The sequence below is a fragment of the Sycon ciliatum genome, chromosome 7, assembly GCF_964019385.1.
Source record: "Sycon ciliatum chromosome 7, ocSycCili1.1, whole genome shotgun sequence".
Lineage (NCBI taxonomy): Eukaryota > Metazoa > Porifera > Calcarea > Leucosolenida > Sycettidae > Sycon > Sycon ciliatum.
In genome coordinates this window covers 31,086,903-31,111,519 of record NC_088649.1, presented here as the reverse complement: position 1 = coordinate 31,111,519, position 24,617 = coordinate 31,086,903, and the positions used below count along the sequence as shown (strand labels likewise).

Here is a 24,617-nt window from a genome sequence, read left to right as displayed (position 1 = left end):
ATACGCTCGCTCCATGAAACGTACCACCCATTATTCCAGTCACTGTTGCTGTCGCATCCACTCGCAGTCCACGTCCACTGATGTCGACCGAGGTAGCTCTCTTGCTACTGTGAAATAGTGACATGTACCCAGCTAATGTCTCTGCTTCGTTCAGGGAATTCAGAATAGGAAGTCTGCTGTACCACCCGCTCTTGTCTTTTTACTTTTAAAAGCGATTATTAGCAATAACATGGAAATTTGTTCCTTGACTCACCATCTGAGTTCTTAAAGCTATTATTCATTTTCTGCTGCCCCCGGTTATTTCTTTTATTAGTATTATTTTCTTTGCCTTCGCTTTCTTGTTATTGGGCAACTTGCCCGTTAGAATCTGCGAAGTAAAATAAACAACAACAACAACAACAACACTGGATCTCGCCCTAGCTGTGGATGGAGGGATAACCTCCTGCACGGTTCTCCCTTGTACCATCAGCGACCACTTTGCGGTCGTAATTGACCTACCTTTCAAGTGCACCGTGGAACCTCCTGCTGTCAAGTGCGGTCGTAACCTAGCAAGGATCGATATGAACCGATTCGCTCATGACTTGCATCATTGTGACCTGGAGAATTTTTCAACCGCTCAGACTGTGGATGCCATGTGGTATTCTTGGACTGAAAAGATTGTTTCCGTTTTGGACGAGCACGCTCCTGTCTGAACGTATCGGCCTAAATCTTCCTCCCGCACGCCCTGTCCTTGGAAATTACCTGCCCTCCACGACGCTATTCTACTTCGCAACGCAGCACATCGTCGCTGGCGAGCCTCGTCGACTGACATGGATCTACGAACTGTATTCACATCAGCACGAGCCGAGGCTAAGCGAATGTCCCGACGCCTCAGGGCCCAGTATTACAAGAATCTTCTCACACGGAGTCAGGCAAATGCGCGCCTCACTTGGAAGACAATAAACGAGCTCAGCGGCCGGACCAAAACTCTCACTCCACCCTCTGTCAGTATAGCAGCACTCAGCGAGCAATTCAGTGGAGTAGTCTCCGATCCAAGTAGACCTGTGCAGCTATCCTTACCTTGTGGTCCGTCACCACGGGAACCTTTGCGGGAATTCCAGGCCACTAGTGTTGAGGAGGTATTCACCTTTCTCGTGAGACTCGATGCTCGTAAAGCTGAGGGCAGCGACAGTATTCCGGCATTCATCCTGAAGCATTGTGCAGCAGCCCTCGCACCGTCGCTATCCATATTAATTAATGCATCCCTTTCCTCTGGCATTGTGCCCGTCTCCCTGAAGATTGCAAATGTTCGACCCCTATTTAAGTCTGGTGACAAGAACGCATCTCGCAATTACCGTCCCATATCTTTGCTGCCAATAGCATCGAAGATCTTGGAGAAGATAGTCCACAAATGCCTGTGTGACTTCTTACAAACCCATTCACTTTTGCCCGCCAATCAGTTTGCGTACCGGCCACAACACTCCACGGAAGATGCCTTGACCTTGGCCATGGACCGCTATCTGTCGTCAGCAGACCACCAGCTACATACTGGCGCAGTATTAGTGGACATGAGCAAGGCATTCGATAAAGTACGGCACCAGCTCATGATCCAAGATTTGTTTGCTTTGGGTGTATCTTCGACTGTTTTGCGTTGGTTTGCGAGCTACTTCACGGACCGTCGGCAGAGAGTAGTTCTGGCGAGTGGGCAGTGCTCGGGCCTAACTGCATGCGAGTGTGGAGTCCCTCAGGGTAGTGTACTGGGTCCTTTGCTGTTTTCACTATATACCATGGACGTCCATAGCGTCACCAGCCCAGCACACTCCCAGCTGTTTGCGGATGACATCCTTCTCGACACCGCAAGCAGATCCGTAGCAACCCTAAATCAAGTCTTATCAGTTGCTGTGTCAAACTTGGCTGACTACCTACACGGGAAAGGCCTGGTTTTAAACCCTGACAAGACGCAGGTCTTAGCCATTGAGGCATCACGCCGTAGTACCCTGGAACTCAACGTTAACTGCAACGGGACGCCTCTCACCCAGACCACCACTGCTCGCTTTCTGGGCCTACAGATCGATTCCTGTCTTCCGTGGGACGCGCAGGTCTCCAGCATAGTACGTAAAACTTCCCAGAAGCTAACCACCCTGAGAACCATCCGCCCGTCGCTATCTGAACGCCAGTCGCTCCTCTTCTATTCTGCCCTTATACTTCCTGACATGCTTTATGGATCAAACGCGTTCTTCTCTGCCCTCACGGCTCAGCAGCGGCACCAGCTCACTGTCCTCGACAAGCGATGTGTTCGTTGCGTAGCCAATCTGCCCTTCCCGTCCCATACCACTCTTATATACACTCGCCTTTCCCTGACCCCTGTAATTGAACGTGCCAAATGCAAACTCCGTTTCCTTATGCACCGTGTCCACACCAGCAGCATCAGCCCTCTTCTGAAAGATAGAGTAGCCCTCCAACCTCCCAGTAACACCCGTGGCAATGACAATTGCAAATACGTTGTTCCGCTAACTCGGCGAACATCTGGCGACAGCCGACCATTGGTTTCCGCCGTGAAGCTTTGGAACACCCTGCCACAGGAACTCACGTCCGCTCGTCGTCCAACCCCGTTTAAAAGATTGCTGAAAGTGTTTTTCTACGGTTAATATGGCCGAATAGCACCTCCCTCTGGCATAGGTCCTCATCTTCCTATTTCTCCCTGATTGTTACTTCGTTCGAACTTGACTTGTAATTATCGGTACAAATACTTCCTTTTGACTGTTTTCTCATTTTCGCAAGTGAAGCTTTATCGAGCTACACTTTTTATTCCATCGCCATCATAATATTGGGCATCAATGCCCGTTTGGTTTGCGATGTAAAATAAAACTTCAAACAAACAAAAAAACAAATGACGCTTGATGGACGATGTCCGATCACTTCGCTCTGTCATCTTCGACGCCTGCCGTTGTTTTCTTCCGTTAGGCTTGTTTGTTTGGTTGCTCCGGTCCACACGTCCAACGTCCGTTGATTTCATGTCCATTTTCGTTGATTTCATGGCCGTTTTCGTTTCACTTCTTGATCTTCCTCGTTTCCTCTTGTTGATCGTTGTTGTCACTTCCATTATCGACGCAATCAAACCCCCAGTACTCCGTCTATTCACCTTGCTTCTGGTAACTCTTCCGGTGTCTATGAGCTCCAGTGACACATTGGGTGGTTTTCGAGACGGTCTCCCTCGCTTCCTCACGCTAGTCTGAGATGGGCCAAGCTCCCCCCCCCCCCCCCCGTCGAGGCGGAGGCGCGCATGCGTACATCTACACTGGACGCAGAAAAAGGCGTTCCAGTATCGGACTGCACAGCACATTTTGGAGGACGGCCACGACGAGGACGAGTACCACGAGCGTCAACAGGGACAAGACCTAACGGCACGTGTTGACGGATGCGTGCGCCCAGGTGTTGAAGGGTTCTACCTACGTACCGATCTTCACATTCCCGGCACTGAAAAAAATAGATATGGTTGCTTTTACTAAGGGTAGGGAGAACGTCCTTCTTCACACTGAACGCTCACGTCGTTCCAAATACTAAATACAATTTCACGCACGGGTAAGATAAACAGACAATGTTGCGCACCTCCTTCTCCACGCGCGCAAAACCAGCACCCACCCAGGGTAAGCAGAGTACCACGGGGCACCTGTCCGGTCCAAATGGTTTCGGATCCTGCGCGATTGGTTTGTTATTTTAAATAAGTTTTGTCAGTAGTGACGAGGGGTATCCATTGTTTGTCAAAATTGATGTGAGCCGCCTCAGTTCTTCTTGAAGAAGGTGAGGAGAGCAGATTCGATGGGCACGATAGACTAGTGCTTCGACAAGGTGAACTTTGGATTTAGTTGGTGTGTAGCTTCCCCATGGAATATACAAGCCAGTGAAGGTGGGTTTTCTGTAAACCGTCATGTCTAAACTCTTGGTGTCGTTGTTTCGGGTAATGTTGACATCTAAGAAGGATATCACACCGTCCCGTTCACCTTCTGCAGTGAATTTTAATGCAGGATGTAGTCCATTTAGGGTTGTTAAAAAGTTTTCACAGGTTTCTTGGTCCTCGTCGTGACAAAAAACATCATCTACAAAACGGTAGTGTACCGAAGGCCATAGCGATGGGGGAATGGATGACTCGCAGAATCCAACGAATATGTTTGCTAATACCGGACCAAGTGGAGATCCCATCGCAACTCCATCTTTTATGCAGCAGACGCCTTACGCTTATATACGGAGATACACTAACTATACATCAGGCAAAGCTCCATATTAGTTCCGTACTACTTCCGCATTGGTCGGGCAGGGATACTACACCCTCCCTTCCTACAGATTATCACGCCCTCGTGATTTTCATAAAATTAGTGAAGAGTTACGAACACAGCGTCAACCGGAAGATGGCAAATTATATCGGAAATGATAACGTTTAGAGTAGACAGAAGAAATGAACTGATAACAAATCATAAAGTAGAAGCATACCAGGTTCACACGATCTCAAGGGGTCAAAAGGGGAAAGAACTGTCCTCCAAATAGGACCTGAAAATCCACAGCACTCTTGCTGCACAACGCTGGCACAACCCGCCAGGAACATCGCAGTTCAAAAACCGAACTGAATACACTATAACTATAAGGGGCGTTGTCACACACATTGTCCCACGTTAGCTGGGTAAACCGTGGAGTAGTAAGTGCGGGGCAGGTTTTGGTGCACTTTTTGACCTTTGACCTTTGGGCCAAATAAGGCACACTGTGTCGGTCGTGCTTGGTCTGGCCCCGGGACCCCCCAGAGTTTGACCTTTGACCCCTGGCATGCCATAAATGTGCCATAAAGGTTCTTTTCCGTGGCGAACGTGCACTTGTGCACGTTCGGTGCATTCGCACCGGGGAGTAGTAAAATACGTACTATTCCCTGATTCGCACATCATAGATGTGCATTGCATGCAGCGCACGGCTGTCTCAGTGTACATGAATCCGCGCATGGAAGTACGGGTATGAGTACAGACGGCAAGGCCGTGAATGTGGGGAAACCCCTCACTCAAATTCAAAAAAATTCTCAATTGCACTTGACGCGACCACTGATATCTGTCGGTGTCGAGACCATTCTGAGCTGCACATAACAACAAGAATCTGTTCATGTAGTCCTATGCATGCAGGATAACGGTACCTTGATGCGGACGAGCCGAAAAAACTGCTTCTTTCCCGATTCAGCTGTTTCTTTGCTGAGTTCGTTCTTGATCAGTGCTACGTACGTAGTGACAGTTGAGTAACGATTTCGATGTGATTTTGAAGACGCCTGCATACCCTACCGGAGCAAACGCCGCTGCTTTGGCAGGTTTTTGAAGGCAGAATCATCCTTCGTCTCCACGCTGAGAAAAGTTCGTCGTGTTCTGATGGGCAGATCCATGTTCTTGGCCGCTTATTCAAAGGTACTTTCTGTTGTTTTTGAATTTTTTCATATTTGTGTGCATAGGTTCTGTAGAGTGTTACGATGAGTTCTACTCTTGATCATGCATTTCATGTGGAGCATGTAAATTCCCTGTGTCGTTTGGGTGGCTGCAAATTACCCACAAATCGCAAAGGCCACAAGTCATGGAGTGCTACTACTTACACCGTCAAGGAACACTCCCTTGATATATTCCGTGCGTTCAACGTTAAAGTTGAAGAGGATCAAGAGGGAGTGCATCCCAATCAATTTTGCAAATCGTGTTTTGATTTTTTGCATTCGACCCTGAAGAAAGGCTCATGCAATGCAGGTGGCTGTGGGCAAAGTTTGCCAACTGTTCACGAATGGTCTGCACATACAGACAGCAAATGTAGCACCTGCACTCGCATTGCTGCAAGCAGAAAAGGTGGACGGCAAAAGAAGGCAACGAAAACGATTCGCGGCGCACGCATGACACATGGTGACAGTGATGTGTCTACTTGCACCAATGCTGTTGACATTGACCAAGAGAAGGTCGCAGCTCTGGTCACTGACAACTATGTTTCTTGTTTGCCTCTGTCGCCGGACCGCTTCACGTTTGTGCCGAGCGCACTCATTTGCCACATTTGCGGTCTTGTTGCAAATCGTGCTGTGCAATCTCCCTGCTGCAGTAAATTAGTTTGTGCTGAATGTATTGTGGGCTGGCTGGAAACCTCTTCGTCCTGCCACTCCTGCAAAAAGGTTGTTCTCTTGTCGTCATACCAATCTGTACATCCGTTTGCTCGGGTGACGTTGTCTGAACTTGTCCTGTCCTGTGACAATGCTGGTGAATCAGCGCTCGAGGGTTGTCCAGCCAGAGTCACATTAGCATCTTTGCAGAGCCATGTTGCCGAGTGTCCATTCGCCAAACACCCGCCACCCAAGCGCTACTTGACGCTTTCCTCCACCGTGGCAACTGTGTTGGCTGCACCACATGACCTTTTGCAAGGTGATGTTGCTTCCAAGCTCCTTAACAGGCTAGTTGAAGCTCGAGCGGAGGATGGCCGACTTGAGCAGCGGACGCGTGGCAGCACATCACTGTGGCACAGGGTTCCTGTGGCAAGGGTGTCATCTTCAGATGCCTCATCGTCCACGCTGCGGCGAAGAGAGAGCCTACTCGATGGCATCCAGCAGGCAGCATGCGGAGGAGCTAAAGGCAAGGAAGCGCAGAGCGTTCACGCTCTGCAGTCCCTTCGCCGAAGCCAACGGGAAGACCTTCTCCGTGAGGCCGGCTTGCTACCGGAGGGGCTCCAGAAGGGCATCGGTCTTGCCATCAAGTCTGACCTCCAGCTACCCTGGAATGGGCTGCGCAAGCTTCGCCGATATTTGAGATTGTGTGGACTGTCGCTGGAGTCGGAAAGAGAGATGCGGAAGCAGTTGTCCGAGGAGCTGCCGTTTCCCCTTGTCGCCAAGGAAGTTCCCCTTTTGGACAGTTCTGGCACTGTCATCATGAGCCCTGTTGTCTGCTTTGACAATCTGGTGGAGCTAGTTCTTCACTTTGTCGAGTTGAATGAGGAAGCTGGCACACTTGTCTGGGAAGGTGCCTGCCCAGAAGATGAGCTTTGGGTGAAGATAGGTGGAGACCATGGAGGGCATTCATTCAAGCTTTGCTTCCAGCTTGTGAATGTCCTCCACCCCAACTCCCTTAGCAACACAGTTCCTTTCTTGGTCTTTGCTGCGAAAGACTCTCCGTCAAACCTAGCCACGGCGTTTCAACCGTATGCAGAGCAAGTCGACAGACTCCGCAGCTGTTCTTGGAAGGGAAAGAAAATCAAAGTTTGCCTCTTCGGGGACTACGATTTTATGATGAAATTGTATGGCTTGTCTGGAGCAAGTGGAGTCAGGCCTTGTCTGTTCTGTCTGGCAACAAAGAAAGATATGCAACCATCCCCTGCCACCCCCTTCCCCGACAGAACGCTCGACATGCTGAAAGAGGACTTGGGTCGTTTTGTGGAATCTGGCTCAAGGCTGCAGAACGCCAAACAGTTCAATAATGTTATTCGCCCACAAATCCTGCCAATTGAACTGGATGATGTATGTGTCCCCATCCTGCACCTCGACCTGGGAATCTTTCCCTTGCTTTTTGAGGCTATGGTCCGAGATGCAGAGGAGATTGACCTGATGCTAGCCAGAGAAAGCACAGACACATCTTCGAGCTCCACATTCAACGATGCAGCTAAGATGCAAAGAGAGTTGTGGGTACTCTTAGCAGAGAAGGCACAGCAAGAGCAGCAGCTTTATGTCGCACAGACACAGCTACAATGGGCAGTGCTAAATGCAGCTCAGGCCATGCAAGCCAATCATGTGGCAGAAGCACAGCACGCAGGACTAGCTGCTCAGCTACAACAGCACTGGGCAGCGCAGCAGCAGCAGCTCAACGACATGAATGTGCGAATATCTAGTTTGGAGGAACGGCTTGTGAATGCAAAGGTTAAGAATGGCCCTTGTGCTTCATCATTCGAGCCAGTATTGGTGAAGCACAGGATAGATCGGCAGGCCTATCACTCGGGTGCTTTCGTTGGCAACCACATCAACAAAGCACTACAGCCATCAGTGACACAACAGATTGTGTCTGCTCCGTTGACAGTGGTTGCTTCTTTTGTAAATCCGGATGGTGCCTCCTTTGCTCCCACGCAGGCACAGCATCAACTACTGAAAGCTGCCGAAGAATGCTCCGCTCGGTATGCGTCTCTCTTTGGCAAGTACGCTAGTTGCAGAGCCATATTCGCATCGACTATCACTGCAGACGACGATATGGTCAAGAGCTTGGAGGAGAAGATCGTATCCTTCATGGCGAACGTGCGGTCGGAGGTTGTTGTGCGGCACAAGCGTCCTGTCACGCCCAAGTTGCATCTGCTTGAGTGTCACCTCGTTCCTTGTGTTAAGAGATTCGGCATGGCACTTGGTGCTCTCGGAGAGCAAGGCGGTGAGTCAATCCACCACAAGTTTAACCTGCTGCGAGCAACACTGCAGAATACGAACAAGGATGTCGACCGTCTCCGGACTCTAGTGGCTCAGTACCTGACGACAGCGCTGCCAACCCACAACAAGCTGATCGTGCCAGCTGCCAAGCGCAAGAAATCAGCTAGCTAGTGACTTGGCAGAGTTCGTAGCAGCAGGGCCGGACAGCTCCAGGATCCAGACTTGGTGCAGGTAATTCAATTGTGTTGCTAGTGGTTCTGACATGTTCTCTTGATTCATATGAATGTTGTGTATCCACAATTTACAAGGTAGGTGAAACTTGTGCAGGTAAGTGGTATCCACACATTTGAAGAAATGAATAAATCACTGCAGTATTTTTACTTTGTGAGGCGCTGCAAAATATCACCTTGCTGGACATACTGGCATCCAAGCTCGGAACATGGCTGGTTAGCATGCAAGGTACGTAAACCATGGTCGCTCCTTCAAGAACGCACTGCAGGCTGGAGCAGGTGAGTCGAAACTGCAGAAACTCTAATTAAATCTAAATTTACAAGTTCAACTAGACTGGCTGCGATTGGAAATTCGACACAAGGTACGTAGAAGCTCAGCTTCAGCGGCTTCCGTGTGTGATGCTTGAGCAGGTTAGTCACGTCCACAAGGTGAGGTATACTAGTATTGACGCCATCATCGCCACTTGGCGAGAACGCAATCGTAACCCAATCGTATAATCATTCTGATTCTAAAATAAATAATTGTCTAAGGTGGAACTGGGGCGCTCTTTCAAGAGCGGGTGGCAGGTGGGACAGGTAAGTCACTTCTACAAAATCGAACCAATGAATAGAGCACTTCACAGACATACTTCTGGGGAACCTGCCTTCTAAAGCTCAAAAACAAAGCTGATAATGAAGCGAGCTAGCTTCGAATGAGCCTACAAGAAAAAGAACATTATTCAAAAAACGCCACAAAACACGATCGCAAGTACGGTCGCAGCATGACGCGTACGCGGATCACCATCGAAACCTTTTTCGAAAAAAAGTGCGTAAAAAGACGCCATCTTGCCATATGCACAGCGCGAGTCAGCCGTGAGCGAATGACATATTGCGCATGCGCGCATACGCACGCGGAGCATGTGACCTTCAGTGGCCCTGCGGAAAAGACGCAGTGCAACACAAGGTGTACTAGTACACGTGTCATTATACTACTCCCTGATTCGCACTTCGTAGATTTGCAGCAAACAAGTACACGTGCCATGCACTCGTTTTATTCGCACATCGTAGATGTGCACTGATTGACAAGTTGCCCTGCAGAGCATGCCTAATCGGCTTTTCGATCGGTTATGAGAATGTTCAAATTCGGCCATATTATGAGCCCCAAGATCAGAATTCGGCTCAACATAGTACTTGAAGTCACCGTTCCCATTACGTCATGTACATTTACATACACCCTGTAGAAGCACTGAAGCATCGGTTTTTGGCGAATTCAACATGCGAATTTTTGAACATTCGGCGAAAAGATGGGTAATTTCTTCAAAACCACTGTTTTCGGCGAATTTTTCGCCCGGCCGATTAGGGAAATGCCTACGGTCCATACAGGTACATTAGATGCATATTTCTATTTTGATCGGAATTCAGTTAGAATCAACCGGCTACGCCCGGAGTATCATGCATCAAAACAATTATTGAAGGGGTGTCACAGTGAAGCAGTGTTGCTACGCACCACAAATCCCCTCTGCCCTGTACCGAATTTATACTGGAGAATCCAGAGTGGCCAGCAAAGAGTCACAACCCGCGGGTATCCAGTCACACTAAGGCATGTCCACCATTCCCCACATATTCACTGTTACAAAACACAATACTGTTTACTATAATACACTTTTATTTAAATTGACTTGGATGAGTCTGTAGAAGAGAACACAATGCACACACACGCACGCATGCGCGGACACACACACGCACACACGCACACACACATCTAGGTTATAGTGCTATACACGTATCTAGGGTTTAGGAAGCACGAGAATATGTCGAAGCACCCACGCATACCCCTTCATGCAGTGTACTTCAGTAGCCCAACACATTACGACTGCTCAGGACCATCACAAAACACATTACGACCGCTCAGGACCATCACAAAACACTACACACTGTTACTACACTGCATACACAGTTACTACACTACGCCTGTTACAAGTACTTACAAATAATTTTGAAAACAAATGGCACATCCCGAAGACGGCAGCTAGCTCCAGACCTTCATACATACATCATCATCATCTGTAAAACCAAGCATGAGCGCACACAAACACTATTAGTGTCACGAATACGGAAGCAGGGTAAGACAAGAGGATACGAAACAAGTAAGTATCGCTATAACGAGGGGGATAAGTATACATGTAGACAGAGCAGTGCTTACTTACAGGGTCCGGATACGCTCCATGGCATCCCGGTAGTCGGACTGCAACAGCAGCCCGACTTGCCGGCCCTCCCAGTAACGGGTTCGATGGGCCGCACCCGCCAGGTGTGCGGCCACGGCCTGGCCTCCCACCAGCCTTTCTCCACTGTAAAAACGAAAGAAACCGCAGAAAGCACAGTGTCATAGAGCTCTTTTGTTGGGGGAGAGAGCTAGGAGCACTGCACACTTACCATTTGTCACAATATATTATAAGAAAGAGGCGGCGCTTGACGCACCGCCTCAGGTGCTGAAACAGGGGTATAACTCCTGTAAGTTCCACACCGCAGTGACATGTGAAAGCCATACTGTAATGATACTGAAGTGAAGGTGTGAACCGCAAAGCAAGGCCTTTACCTTCTTCCTGTCGAATTCGCTCTCCAGCTGCATAACGACATCATCCGCTAAAATCCAATCATACCAAGTAATGCAAAGGTCATCAGTTGACCTTTTGGACTTTTCAACTCTTATCCAAAACCACCAAGAGGAAAAAAAACCAGGATAATAATAATAATCTTTATTTCAGGATTACCCAAAGGCTAACGCCTATCTGGGGATGAAGAAGACGTCAGTTGTAGAAGCGTTTGTGGAGGAGTTGTTACATTATTCTCAGTAAATAGATATGGCTGATACATTCGGTGTAGACGTGGACGACCGGTCGTGGTCTCTCACCACGGGTCCTTTACTAATAGAAAGGCGGACGTCAATAAGAACTGTTGTGGACTTGGCAGATCAAAACGCGCAGCAAGAAATTTGGCACGTCGATGGTAGACTCCATCGGGAGGACGGACCAGCTCTTGTTGATAGTAGGCGAGTGTCCGCCTGGTGCTATGGAGGTCGCCTTCATCGCGTTAATGAACCTGCTTGGATAGGACGGGGTAGCATCGAGTACTACCTCAACGGCGTCTAGAGCCGGCGGTCCTGCAGTCAGTTATTGTGACGCCACATACTGTATTCTACGGTGGTATCACCACGGAATGCTCCACAGGGAGAATGCGCCAGCGGTGATACGCAGGGAAGGTAACAATCGTGTACGGGAGTGGTACCGATACAACCTTCGGCATAGGGAAGATGGACCTGCTTTCATCTCTCAGGAGGAGGAGGGTATCTATCAGTGGTACCTCAACGGGGTGTATTACGGTGACCACCATCAAGACCAGGCAATACACCCCATGGAGCTGCAGTACACCAATGTAGTACCTACTAAGGTAGACTCGTCAGCAATAAGTCATGAGTCCATTTGTGTGATTTGTCAGGATACCCTGGACCGTCCTCTATCCAAGTTGGAGTGCGGTCATGAATTTCACTTCCACTGTATGAAGCAGTGGATCAGTTCTACCCCCAGCCCTACTTGCCTAACCTGCCGCTACTCCATGACTGCTGAGGACTTGGTTGAGTTCTTGTAGTAATACATGACACAGCTGCATGTAGGCGACTACGAATGACCAGTCATGTGCTACAGATGGACACGGACACGCCACCCTAAGTAGCCATGAGCGGCTATTTGGACAAGGACAACAAAGCACCTCGTGGGCGGCCAAAGTTGACACTAGCCACAAGTCTGGTCGCTCAGTTGAATAAGCTGGGTGTGCCCATGAAGACCATGGAAGACCTTTCCAGGTGCCGACAACATGCAGAGGACAAGACAGACTGGAAGAAACTGTGCAGCTCGACACTCGAGGACAAATCAGTATCAGCAGCTACTACACCTTGCTGATGATGCTCACAAGACAGAAGTGGGAAAAACACTGAATTTCTTTATTTAGTGCTCAACTACGCGAAATGTGTTATTATTATTATACATGTTCAACTGTACTCCGTCTGGCTGACTGCCATTCTCTACCACACATTACCGGACACTGTTGTGGTTGTCGTCGTTATCGTCGTCGTTGTTGATGTTGTAGTCGGTTGTTGTCGTCGTTATCGTCGTCGTTGTTGATGTTGTTATTGGTTGTTGCTGTCGGTTGTTGCCGGTTGTTGTTGGTTGTTGTTGGTTGTTGTTGGTTGTTGTTGATGTTGTTGTCGGTTGTTGTCGTCGTTATCGTCGCCGTTGTTGATGCTGTTATTGGTTGCTGCTGTCGGTTGTTGCCGGTTGTTGTTGGTTGTTGTTGGTTGTTGTTGGTTGTTGTTGATGTTGTTGTCAGTTGTTGTCGTCGTTATCGTCGTCGTTGTTGATGTTGTTATTAGTTGTTGCTGTCGGTTGTTGGTTGTTATTGGTTGTTGCTGTCGGTTGTTGGTTGTTATTGTTGATTGTTGTCGGTTGTTGTTGGCTGTTGGATGTTGTTGTCGGTTGTTGTCGGTTGTTGTTGGTTATTGTTGGTTGTTGTTGGGCGTTGTTGGTTGTTGTCGGTTGTTGTCGGTTGTTGTTGGTTATTGTTGGTTGTTGTTGGTTGTTGTTGGGCGTTGTTGGTTGTTGTCGGTTGTTGTCAGGTGTTGTTGGTTGTTGTTGCGTGTTGTTGTCGGTTGTTGTCGGTTGTTGTCGGTTGTTGTCGGTTGTTGGGTGTTGTTGTCGGTTGTTGGGTGTTGTTGTCGGTTGTTGGGTGTTGTTGTTGGTTGGTGTTGGGTGGCGTTGGTTGTTGTTGGTTGTTGTCGGTTGTTGTCGGTTGTTGTTGGTTGTTGTTGGTTGTTGTTGGCTGTTGTTGGTTGTTGTTGTTTGTTGTTGTCGGTTGTTGGATGTTGTTGTGTGTTGTTGTTGGTTGTAGTTGGTTGTTGTCAGTTGTTGTTGGTTGTTGGATGTTGTTGTCGGTTGTTGTCGGTTGTTGTCGGTTGTTGTCGGTTGTTGTTGGTTGTTGTTGTTGTTGTTGGCTGTTGTTGGTTGTTGTTGGCTGTTGTTGGTTGTTTTTGTTTGTTGTTGTCGGTTGTTGGTTGTTGTTTGTTGTTGTTGTTGGTTGTAGTTGGTTGTTGTCAGTTGTTGTTGGTTGTTGGATGTTGTTGTCGGTTGTTGTCGGTTGTTGTCGGTTGTTGTTGGTTGTTGTTGGCTGTTGTTGGTTGTTTTTGGTTGTTGTTGGTTGTTGTCGGTTGTTGTCGGTTGTTGTGTTTTAATCGTTATTTTGTTCATTATGCAGGAGGATGTTGCTATGATCCAGTACCATTTTTTCGCAAATATGAGACAAGTTTGTGTAACGTTAGTGTGACGTGGGGTATGCTGATTGGATGTGAGGTGGTGAGAGTATGCTGATTGGCCGATAACAATTAGTGGAAGGGATAAAGTAATGCGCTGCTTGTGCAGCGTAACCAAACACATGGTCTGTGGGAAACACCCTAGTAAAATAAATAAAATAATAATAACATGAATTGCCACCGGCACTTGAGAGACTCGAGCCCCGCCACCTTGTTCAAATCGGACTTGGTAGCTTCATACTGGAACTTAATCTTCTTATTTTGAGGTATGACCGTACAAAACGCGCTTGGATTTTTTCATTTTATTTTATTTTTTTATTTTTTTCATTGCAACTTTTTTAGCAGATAGCAACTTTTTTAGCAGACTCGTGAAACAACGGTGAATCTGGAACGAATAAATGGTCCATGTCAAAGGCATGACGAGTCTCGAAGTCTTCACATTCATGATGGAACCTTGTCATGATTGACGCATTCCTTGATGGTGCGCACATGAAATCACCCTGGCTCATCTTTTCCAACTCCATTCTTTTCACATCCTGCAACCCATACCCTACTAGTATCAGTGGGGATGCTAGAATCAGAAGAGGCAAGGCAGCACTCTTCCGTGGATGTATTACTCGACACAACACCACCCATACTTGTTTTCTAGAAGTTTTGACTATAATGATATATTGCAGCAGGAAGTAGTATACAGTCAAATAGGATAGGATAAGAATGAATGATCAACTGTCTGATAAAGAATGCAGTTCATTAAAGACTTATTGGAAGGTCTCTACCAGCTGATCGTCATGTCGGACGGCGACACTGCATAATGATATGAAGCTCTCAGTTAGCTGTTTCAGTTCCGTGGTAGAAAGTGTCATGTGTGCGTCCAGAGAACGATGAAAACATCTGGGGTCCACGTTGATGCAGACAATTGGAGCAACAGAAAGACGTACCTTCAACGCTTGCTCGTCAATGTCGAGGGAGACTGCCCCGGGGTAGATGAAAACATCTTGTTCCACATCCAGTTCGAACCAGCTGGTCGGGACTAGCTTGCTTTCACCGTTGATGTACACCCGACATTGACCGTAGGACGAACGTGATGGGTAGAAGTTGGTCTTGATCTTCTCCACACGTCCTCTTCGGAGAGTGTCACGGAGCGATGGACAAGTCTTGATCAAGTTCGTAATGATGAACTCAGTGGACTCATTCAGTTCGATGTAAACCTGTCCTTGAGCATCTTTGCGAGCTGTTGCCGTACTACAACAGGCTGGTAGAGCTCCTGAAGGGAAGTACATCTTATAACCAGGCTTGTAGAAGGATCTACCTGATGACTTGTAGGACAGTTGCATGTCCTCCTGAAACCCATCTACCACAATCTCTTTGTGGAGCTTGGTAGGAGCAGGTGACACATAGCGACGCTTAGCCGGTACTGCCTTCGAAGAGGGCACAACTTGAGGAGGGTCAGCAGGAAGAGCGGAATTCTTCCTCACCCGCCGCTCGTATAGGTTATCCATCTTCCAGGAAGCGAAGGGAGAACAACTCATCAGCACTGTATTCGATGAACGAATGACTCGACTACAGGACAACCACCCGTATTTATACAAGGCAGAGACGGAGGCGGGTTGAAGTGATAACATATGTGTCAGCTAGGTCAACCAATCACCATCAAGCCCGCCAAAAACATTTGACCACTCAGCATTGAGCCCACCAAAAACATTTGACCAACCAGCATCAAACCCGCCAAAAGCATTTTGTCCAATCAGCGGCATGCCCACCAAAATCATATCTCATCTTAAAGATTCCTTACATGATACCGCCGCTTTAGTGAACTGATACAGTATGGAAATAAGATCAGAGTCAAACGTGTGCAAGTTCTGAATCATGTGATCAAGTGAATAGGTTTCCCAACAATAGGCATCAATCAATGATGCCATAAGAGATGTATCAGATGGAGATAAAATCAGCAAATTCGTACGCAACGTGGACAGTTGAGAAGAAGACACCATCCTGGTCGACTCCATGAGATGCAGTACATATAGGAGTGGAAAATGCTGAGGAAGAGGTTTCATGATTCGACTGAACCTCAACCATGATACATTGCTACGAGGTAAGTAGGAACGCAGTTTACGTAGTACATCCACATTCGTATCGTATACTATGCAGGATAATGCTATAGCATAGTTTATACTCTTGTACAAACAGGATTTTTTCATCGCAAGTATCTGCTCCCGAAGAGTGTGTACGCAAAGCTGATCGGATAAGAGTTCAGTTTTCGAAAGAAAATGCAAAAGATGACGATCCACACCGCTTAACCGCTCATGTACCGCGTAAGGCTTCTTCATCAAACTACATCTCCCATGCACATCATCTTCAGGGAAGTAAATCACCGCCATGACAAGTCCACACGAAGAACACACGTATCTTCTTTCATGTAAAACATGATCAAGATGTTGACACTGTTTTTCCTCCCCGTATTGCTCTTTTTCTTCGTCTTCTTCATCCTTCTCATGAAGTCTCCTTTCACGTACATAAGCAGGTAAGATCTTAAATTCAGAATCCATCTTCACTCCTCACCAACATCCTCATTATGACACTATATCCAGCATGATATCTACTTTATATAACCAATCCTATCCAGGGCAAATATCAGGTACAACCATTGGGGTAGAGGACCTCATACCCTCTCCAACACGTCGGGGAGGGTATGAGGTCCTCTACCCCAATGGTTGTACCTGATAATTGCCCTGGATAGGATTGGTTATATAAAGTAGATATCATGCTGGATATAGTGTCATAATGAGGATGTTGGTGAGGAGTGAAGATGGATTCTGAATTTAAGATCTTACCTGCTTATGTACGTGAAAGGAGACTTCATGAGAAGGATGAAGAAGAAGAAGAAAAAGAGCAATACGGGGAGGAAAAACAGTGTCAACATCTTGATCATGTTTTACATGAAAGAAGATACGTGTGTTCTTCGTGTGGACTTGTCATGGCGGTGATTTACTTCCCTGAAGATGATGTGCATGGGAGATGTAGTTTGATGAAGAAGCCTTACGCGGTACATGAGCGGTTAAGCGGTGTGGATCGTCATCTTTTGCATTTTCTTTCGAAAACTGAACTCTTATCCGATCAGCTTTGCGTACACACTCTTCGGGAGCAGATACTTGCGATGAAAAAATCCTGTTTGTACAAGAGTATAAACTATGCTATAGCATTATCCTGCATAGTATACGATACGAATGTGGATGTACTACGTAAACTGCGTTCCTACTTACCTCGTAGCAATGTATCATGGTTGAGGTTCAGTCGAATCATGAAACCTCTTCCTCAGCATTTTCCACTCCTATATGTACTGCATCTCATGGAGTCGACCAGGATGGTGTCTTCTTCTCAACTGTCCACTTTGCGTACGAATTTGCTGATTTTATCTCCATCTGATACATCTCTTATGGCATCATTGATTGATGCCTATTGTTGGGAAACCTATTCACTTGATCACGTGATTCAGAACTTGCACACGTTTGACTCTGATCTTATTTCCATACTGTATCAGTTCACTAAAGTGGCGGTATCATGTAAGGAATCTTTAAGATGAGATATGATTTTGGTGGGCATGCCGCTGATTGGACAAAATGCTTTTGGCGGGTTTGATGCTGGTTGGTCAAATGTTTTTGGTGGGCTCAATGCTGAGTGGTCAAATGTTTTTGGCGGGCTTGATGGTGATTGGTTGACCTAGCTGACACATATGTTATAACTTCAACCCGCCTCCGTCTCTGCCTTGTATAAATACGGGTGGTTGTCCTGTAGTCGAGTCATTCGTTCATCGAATACAGTGCTGATGAGTTGTTCTCCCTTCGCTTCCTGGAAGATGGATAACCTATACGAGCGGCGGGTGAGGAAGAATTCCGCTCTTCCTGCTGACCCTCCTCAAGTTGTGCCCTCTTCGAAGGCAGTACCGGCTAAGCGTCGCTATGTGTCACCTGCTCCTACCAAGCTCCACAAAGAGATTGTGGTAGATGGGTTTCAGGAGGACATGCAACTGTCCTACAAGTCATCAGGTAGATCCTTCTACAAGCCTGGTTATAAGATGTACTTCCCTTCAGGAGCTCTACCAGCCTGTTGTAGTACGGCAACAGCTCGCAAAGATGCTCAAGGACAGGTTTACATCGAACTGAATGAGTCCACTGAGTTCATCATTACGAACTTGATCAAGACTTGTCCATCGCTCCGTGACACTCTCCGAAGAGGACGTGTGGAGAAGATCAAGACCAACTTCTACCCATCACGTTCGTCCTACGGTCAATGTCGGGTGTACATCAACGGTGAAAGCAAGCTAGTCCCGACCAGCTGGTTCGAACTGGATGTGGAACAAGATGTTTTCATCTACCCCGGGGCAGTCTCCCTCGACATTGACGAGCAAGCGTTGAAGGTACGTCTTGCTGTTGCTCCAATTGTCTGCATCAACGTGGACCCCAGATGTTTTCATCGTTCTCTGGACGCACACATGACACTTTCTACCACGGAACTGAAACAGCTAACTGAGAGCTTCATATCATTATGCAGTGTCGCCGTCCGACATGACGATCAGCTGGTAGAGACCTTCCAATAAGTCTTTAATGAACTGCATTCTTTATCAGACAGTTGATCATTCATTCTTATCCTATCCTATTTGACTGTATACTACTTCCTGCTGCAATATATCATTATAGTCAAAACTTCTAGAAAACAAGTATGGGTGGTGTTGTGTCGAGTAATACATCCACGGAAGAGTGCTGCCTTGCCTCTTCTGATTCTAGCATCCCCACTGATACTAGTAGGGTATGGGTTGCAGGATGTGAAAAGAATGGAGTTGGAAAAGATGAGCCAGGGTGATTTCATGTGCGCACCATCAAGGAATGCGTCAATCATGACAAGGTTCCATCATGAATGTGAAGACTTCGAGACTCGTCATGCCTTTGACATGGACCATTTATTCGTTCCAGATTCACCGTTGTTTCACGAGTCTGCTAAAAAGGTTGCTATCTGCTAAAAAAGTTGCAATGAAAAAAATAAAAAAATAAAATAAAATGAAAAAATCCAAGCGCGTTTTGTACGGTCATACCTCAAAATAAGAAGATTAAGTTCCAGTATGAAGCTACCAAGTCCGATTTGAACAAGGTGGCGGGGCTCGAGTCTCTCAAGTGCCGGTGGCAATTCATGTTATTATTATTTTATTTATTTTACTAGGGTGTTTCCCACAGACCATGTGTTTGGTTACGCTGCACAAGCAGCGCATTACTTTATCCCTTCCACTAATTGTTATCGGCCAATCAGCATACTCTCACCACCTCACATCCAATCAGCATACCCCACGTCACACTAACGTTACACAAACTTGTCTCATATTTGCGAAAAAATGGTACTGGATCATAGCAACATCCTCCTGCATAATGAACAAAATAACGATTAAAACACAACAACCGACAACAACCGACAACAACCAACAACAACCAAAAACAACCAACAACAGCCAACAACAACCAACAACAACCGACAACAACCGACAACAACCGACAACAACATCCAACAACCAACAACAACTGACAACAACCAACTACAACCAACAACAACAACAAACAACAACCAACAACCGACAACAACAAACAACAACAACCAACAACAGCCAACAACAACCAACAACAGCCAACAACAACAACAACAACCAACAACAACCGACAACAACCGACAACAACCGACAACAACCGACAACAACATCCAACAACCAACAACAACTGACAACAACCAACTACAACCAACAACAACACACAACAACATCCAACAACCGACAACAACAAACAACAACAACCAACAACAGCCAACAACAACCAACAACAACCGACAACAACCGACAACAACCAACAACAACCAACACCAACCAACACCAACCAACAACAACACCCAACAACCGACAACCACACCCAACAACCGACAACAACACCCAACAACCGACAACAACCGACAACAACCGACAACAACCGACAACAACACGCAACAACAACCAACAACACCTGACAACAACCGACAACAACCAACAACGCCCAACAACAACCAACAACAACCAACAATAACCAACAACAACCGACAACAACCGACAACAACCAACAACGCCCGACAACAACCAACAACAACCAACAATAACCAACAACAACCGACAACAACCGACAACAACATCCAACAGCCAACAACAACCGACAACAATCAACAATAACAACCAACAACCGACAGCAACAACCAATAACAACCAACAACCGACAGCAACAACTAATAACAACATCAACAACGACGACGATAACGACGACAACAACTGACAACAACATCAACAACAACCAACAACAACCAACAACAACCAACAACAACCGGCAACAACCGACAGCAGCAACCAATAACAGCATCAACAACGACGACGATAACGACGACAACAACCGACAACAACATCAACAACAACCAACAACAACCAACAACAACCAACAACAACCGGCAACAACCGACAGCAACAACCAATAACAACATCAACAACGACGACGATAACGACGACAACAACCGACTACAACATCAACAACGACGACGATAACGACGACAACCACAACAGTGTCCGGTAATGTGTGGTAGAGAATGGCAGTCAGCCAGACGGAGTACAGTTGAACATGTATAATAATAATAACACATTTCGCGTAGTTGAGCACTAAATAAAGAAATTCAGTGTTTTTCCCACTTCTGTCTTGTGAGCATCATCAGCAAGGTGTAGTAGCTGCTGATACTGATTTGTCCTCGAGTGTCGAGCTGCACAGTTTCTTCCAGTCTGTCTTGTCCTCTGCATGTTGTCGGCACCTGGAAAGGTCTTCCATGGTCTTCATGGGCACACCCAGCTTATTCAACTGAGCGACCAGACTTGTGGCTAGTGTCAACCTTGGCCGCCCACGAGGTGCTTTGTTGTCCTTGTCCAAATAGCCGCTCATGGCTACTTAGGGTGGCGTGTCCGTGTCCATCTGTAGCACATGACTGGTCATTCGTAGTCGCCTACATGCAGCTGTGTCATGCATTACTACAAGAACTCAACCAAGTCCTCAGCAGTCATGGAGTAGCGGCAGGCTAGGCAAGTAGGGCTGGGGGGTAGAACTGATCCACTGCTTCATACAGTGGAAGTGAAATTCATGACCGCACTCCAACTTGGATAGAGGACGGTCCAGGGTATCCTGACAAATCACACAAATGGACTCATGACTTATTGCTGACGAGTCTACCTTAGTAGGTACTACATTGGTGTACTGCAGCTCCATGGGGTGTATTGCCTGGTCTTGATGGTGGTCACCGTAATACACCCCGTTGAGGTACCACTGATAGATACCCTCCTCCTCCTGAGAGATGAAAGCAGGTCCATCTTCCCTATGCCGAAGGTTGTATCGGTACCACTCCCGTACACGATTGTTACCTTCCCTGCGTATCACCGCTGGCGCATTCTCCCTGTGGAGCATTCCGTGGTGATACCACCGTAGAATACAGTATGTGGCGTCACAATAACTGACTGCAGGACCGCCGGCTCTAGACGCCGTTGAGGTAGTACTCGATGCTACCCCGTCCTATCCAAGCAGGTTCATTAACGCGATGAAGGCGACCTCCATAGCACCAGGCGGACACTCGCCTACTATCAACAAGAGCTGGTCCGTCCTCCCGATGGAGTCTACCATCGACGTGCCAAATTTCTTGCTGCGCGTTTTGATCTGCCAAGTCCACAACAGTTCTTATTGACGTCCGCCTTTCTATTAGTAAAGGACCCGTGGTGAGAGACCACGACCGGTCGTCCACGTCTACACCGAATGTATCAGCCATATCTATTTACTGAGAATAATGTAACAACTCCTCCACAAACGCTTCTACAACTGACGTCTTCTTCATCCCCAGATAGGCGTTAGCCTTTGGGTAATCCTGAAATAAAGATTATTATTATTATCCTGGTTTTTTTTCCTCTTGGTGGTTTTGGATAAGAGTTGAAAAGTCCAAAAGGTCAACTGATGACCTTTGCATTACTTGGTATGATTGGATTTTAGCGGATGATGTCGTTATGCAGCTGGAGAGCGAATTCGACAGGAAGAAGGTAAAGGCCTTGCTTTGCGGTTCACACCTTCACTTCAGTATCATTACAGTATGGCTTTCACATGTCACTGCGGTGTGGAACTTACAGGAGTTATACCCCTGTTTCAGCACCTGAGGCGGTGCGTCAAGCGCCGCCTCTTTCTTATAATATATTGTGACAAATGGTAAGTGTGCAGTGCTCCTAGCTCTCTCCCCCAACAAAAGAGCTCTATGACACTGTGCTTTCTGCGGTTTCTTTCGTTTTTACAGTGGAGAAAGGCTGGTGGGAGGCCAGGCCGTGGCCGCACACCTGGCGGGTGCGGCCCATCGAACCCGTTACTGGGAGGGCTGGCAAGTCGGGCTGCTGTTGCAGTCCGACTACCGGGACGCCATGGAGCGTATCCGGACCCTGTAAGTAAGCACTGCTCTGTCTACATGTATACTTATCCCCTTCGTTATAGCGATACTTACTTGTTTCGTATCCTCTTGTCTTACCCTGCTTCCGTATTCGTGACACTAATAGTGTTTGTGTGCGCTCATGCTTGGTTTTACAGATGATGATGATGTATGTATGAAGGTCTGGAGCTAGCTGCCGTCTTCGGGATGTGCCATTTGTTTTCAAAATTATTTGTAAGTACTTGTAACAGGCGTAGTGTAGTAACTGTGTATGCAGTGTAGTAACAGTGTGTAGTGTTTTGTGATGGTCCTGAGCGGTCGTAATGTGTTTTGTGATGGTCCTGAGCAGTCGTAATGTGTTGGGCTACTGAAGTACACTGCATGAAGGGGTATGCGTGGGTGCTTCGACATATTCTCGTGCTTCCTAAACCCTAGATACGTGTATAGCACTATAACCTAGATGTGTGTGTGCGTGTGTGCCTGTGTGTGTCCGCGCATGCGTGCGTGTGTGTGCATTGTGTTCTCTTCTACAGACTCATCCAAGTCAATTTAAATAAAAGTGTATTATAGTAAACAGTATTGTGTTTTGTAACAGTGAATATGTGGGGAATGGTGGACATGCCTTAGTGTGACTGGATACCCGCGGGTTGTGACTCTTTGCTGGCCACTCTGGATTCTCCAGTATAAATTCGGTACAGGGCAGAGGGGATTTGTGGTGCGTAGCAACACTGCTTCACTGTGACACCCCTTCAATAATTGTTTTGATGCATGATACTCCGGGCGTAGCCGGTTAATTCTAACTGAATTCCGATCAAAATAGAAATATGCATCTAATGTACCTGTATGGACCGTAGGTATTTCCCTAATCGGCCGGGCGAAAAATTCGCCGAAAACAGTGGTTTTGAAGAAATTACCCATCTTTTCGCCGAATGTTCAAAAATTCGCATGTTGAATTCGCCAAAAACCGATGCTTCAGTGCTTCTACAGGGTGTATGTAAATGTACATGACGTAATGGGAACGGTGACTTCAAGTACTATGTTGAGCCGAATTCTGATCTTGGGGCTCATAATATGGCCGAATTTGAACATTCTCATAACCGATCGAAAAGCCGATTAGGCATGCTCTGCAGGGCAACTTGTCAATCAGTGCACATCTACGATGTGCGAATAAAACGAGTGCATGGCACGTGTACTTGTTTGCTGCAAATCTACGAAGTGCGAATCAGGGAGTAGTATAATGACACGTGTACTAGTACACCTTGTGTTGCACTGCGTCTTTTCCGCAGGGCCACTGAAGGTCACATGCTCCGCGTGCGTATGCGCGCATGCGCAATATGTCATTCGCTGCATGCAATGCACATCTATGATGTGCGAATCAGGGAATAGTACGTATTTTACTACTCCCCGGTGCGAATGCACCGAACGTGCACAAGTGCACGTTCGCCACGGAAAAGAACCTTTATGGCACATTTATGGCATGCCAGGGGTCAAAGGTCAAACTCTGGGGGGTCCCGGGGCCAGACCAAGCACGACCGACACAGTGTGCCTTATTTGGCCCAAAGGTCAAAGGTCAAAAAGTGCACCAGAACCTGCCCCGCACTTACTACTCCGTGGCTCACCATGATCAGACGCCTACCAAACTAAACTGGATTCACACACTCGCATAAAGGAAGACTGAAAAGAACAGGGAGACTGAAGGAAGAGAGGAAAGAAAATGCCATACCTAGAATCAGCGTTAGTAACCACGGCGGCGGCTGGAGCTACGGCGGAGGGCAAGCCAGGTTTTATCTTCATCTTGGTTGAGCCGGTCACTCAGAGCGGCTAGCTCGGCGTCAGACAAATGACCTGATTGACCTCCTTCCTCGTCTTGAATCGTGGTCTTCACATTGTCGATAGCATCGCTTTGCGCGACGTAAAAAGTGATGGTTTAGCCAGGAATAGTGTTGACGAAAATCTGCATCCCACCACGGAGGCGAAGTACCAAGTGAAGAGTGGGCTCCTGCTTCCGACTGCGTGCCGGCGAAAATCAAACGCTGCTGGTCTTGGGAAATACCCTCCTTGTCTTGGGCGGCAGCCTGCCTGTTGTCGTCCTCATCAGCTTCGCCATCACCACCGGTAGTATACATGTAGGTAGCGGGTCGCTTGGAATCGCCATCGGAGTCTCCAGTGTATGCCGTTTGGAGAGAAGGGT

At 47.3% G+C, this 24,617-nt stretch overlaps 1 protein-coding gene and 1 long non-coding RNA gene across 2 annotated transcripts in view; one reads left to right on the top strand and one right to left on the bottom strand.

The window, feature by feature from the left end:
- LOC135821325 (uncharacterized) overlaps positions 1 to 24,617 on the bottom strand; it is a 246,864-nt gene that overhangs the window by 141,646 nt on the left and 80,601 nt on the right. The window lies entirely within an intron of this gene.
- Positions 22,381 to 23,000, top strand: LOC135820662 (uncharacterized). Its single transcript, XR_010554169.1, has 3 exons — positions 22,381 to 22,441; positions 22,585 to 22,660; positions 22,960 to 23,000. It is a non-coding gene; the product is annotated as an uncharacterized LOC135820662 (long non-coding RNA).